This window comes from Lissotriton helveticus, chromosome 7 (assembly GCF_964261635.1).
Source record: "Lissotriton helveticus chromosome 7, aLisHel1.1, whole genome shotgun sequence".
NCBI lineage: Eukaryota > Metazoa > Chordata > Amphibia > Caudata > Salamandridae > Lissotriton > Lissotriton helveticus.
In genome coordinates this window covers 1,129,402,668-1,129,405,123 of record NC_136068.1, presented here as the reverse complement: position 1 = coordinate 1,129,405,123, position 2,456 = coordinate 1,129,402,668, and the positions used below count along the sequence as shown (strand labels likewise).

The 2,456-nt window shown below is 47.0% G+C and overlaps 1 pseudogene; it reads left to right on the top strand.

Moving 5' to 3' along the window:
• Window positions 1-299: 299 nt before the first annotated feature.
• Window positions 300-2,178, top strand: LOC144767272 (rac GTPase-activating protein 1 pseudogene; annotated as a pseudogene).
• Window positions 2,179-2,456: the final 278 nt, after the last annotated feature.

Below are 2,456 nucleotides of genomic sequence, written 5' to 3'. Positions count from 1 at the left end.
AACTAAGCAACATTGGGAAGAGCTGTGGACATGCGATCAACATTTATTATTCATGTGATTCTATGCCAATTCTGTAAGAAACAATATGTAGACCAAACACTGAATGACCTCCATACATGATTCAGGAATCAGAAATCATCAACGGTTAATAAGAATGTTGACTAGCCTGTAGCCAATCATGTTAACTTTGTGGGCAGAAAGGGGTTCACGGGGTGAGTGCGTGGGGCCGGAAGTAAGAACAGGGAGCGAGCCGGCCGCACGAACGGAGACCTGACTCGGTGCTCCCGGGGAGGGGGGAGAAGGCTATGATGACCATGACGAATCTGCGCAGTCTGTTTGAGCAGATGATCCGCCAGGTGGACGTGCTAAATGAGGGCATTGAACCCTAGTTTATCCAGCTGTCCAAGACATTTGATGAATTCCTAAAGAAATGGCTAAAGACCGAGCAAAAGCTACAGAGTGCAGTGCCTTAGAGGTGAAATTGAAATATGTTCCTAATCAGGTGGATGTGGAGATCAAGCAGAGGCAGTGTGCTGAGGCAGACTGCGAACGACTGGAGCACCAGATCCATCTGATTCGGGAGCTGCTAATGTGTGATGCCTCTGGTTCCATTCAGCTCAGCGAGCAGCAGAAGAATGCTCTGGCGTTCCTAAATAATAACCACACTCGCTTATCGGACGGTGCAAAAAGGTTGTCCACTATTGATGAATCTGCGCCCATCCTCCCGGATATCAGTTTTGACAAGACTGGCGATTCTGTGGACTGGGATTCATCTTTGGTGAGGACTGTCCGGTTAAAGAAGCGGGAGAAGAGACGTTCCTCCAGACTTCATACTGAGGGCCCCCAGGACCTGTTAAGAGGAATCGCTCCATCTGAGTTTCTGCTGATCAGATTGAATCCATTGTGGCAACGACAACTGTGATGGATTTATTCTGATCAGCAGAAACTCCAAACAATGGTGGTGCAATTGAGGCTATCTCCACCATTGAGACTGGACCATATTGGACCAGAAGTCAGAGACGAACAGCCAATCTGCAACCATGGAGCAATGACTCCACCCTGGGTATCAGGAATTTAGACTTTAACTCTGCAAGTGACGGCACCAGAACCCCACAGGGTACAGGGGGAATGAGGTAGCATGAGTCTGTATCCAAAACGGTTATCAAGCCAGAGTCGTGCGTTCCCTGTGAGACGTGTATAAAGTTTGGGAAGCTGTCACTCAAGTGTAGAGACTGCTGAGTGGTATCTCATCCAGAGTGCTGTGATCATTGCCCCCTTCCTTGTATCCCAACACTGGGGGGCACTCCTGTCCGGATTGGAGAGGGAAGCTTGGCTGAGTTTGTGTCCTCTACGCCACCTATCAACCCCTCTGTTGTTGTACACTGTGTCAATGAGATTGAGCAGAGGGGACTCCATGAGACTGGCCTTTACCAAATTTCAGGATACGACTGCAGAGTGAAGGACTTAAAAGAGAAATCTTTATACAGTAAGACTGTTCCTTTGCTCAGTAAGATAGACGACATCCATGCTGTGTGTGGTTACCTGAAAGATTTTCAGCGAAACCTGAAGGACCCTCTTCTTACCTTTCGGCTCAACAAGACCTTCATGACTGCAGCAGAAATCAGTGACAAGGATAACAGCATAGCTGCTATTTATCAGGCTCGCGATAAGCTTCCCCCTGCACACTGAGATACCTTGGCATTCCTTATGATACACTTACAAAGAGTTGCCCAGAGTCCAGACTGTAAGATGGATATATCTAACCTAGCCAGGGTATTTGGCCCCTCACTTGTTGCACACGCTGTGCCAGACCCAGACCCCATGACTATCCTTCAGGACAACAAGAGACAGCCCAAGGTGATAGTGCGTTTGCTTTCATTGCCTGTGGAGTACTGGAGCCAGTTCATGATGGTGGAACAGGAGAACATGGACCCAAGTCACATCATAGAAAACACCAATGCTTTAAACACACCAGGCACACCAGATATAAAAGGAAGCTTATTTGGACCAATCACTACCCCGGAGCAGCAACTCTCCAAGACCCCCTAATCCAGCTCATTGTCCCAGAGAGTCCAGTCGACCCTTGGCAAACCCACACACAAGTTTGGGAGCAAAAGCAAGTCTGTGACTGACATTGGCCGTCCTGGAAGCTTCTTTGCCTCTCCCATGCTGAAGTGAGCTGTTCGCAATATTTGTTTAGCCTATTCCATGACTAAAGCGATGGATGGTACCAGTGGTTCTGTGGCGACTACACATGAATTTTACTCCAAGCCTGCTATATTCCTGCAGTTTTCCGATAGCTTTTAATCATGAACGGCTACAAAAAATATAAAAGTCTTATAGAATTTAAAACCTTGATGGATAGTACTATTTTCAGCAAGAATACAAACATTTTAGATGCTTTTTGAATGGTTTATACTTCATCTCCAGCAAATGACTCCTGGCTCAGTTTTGTA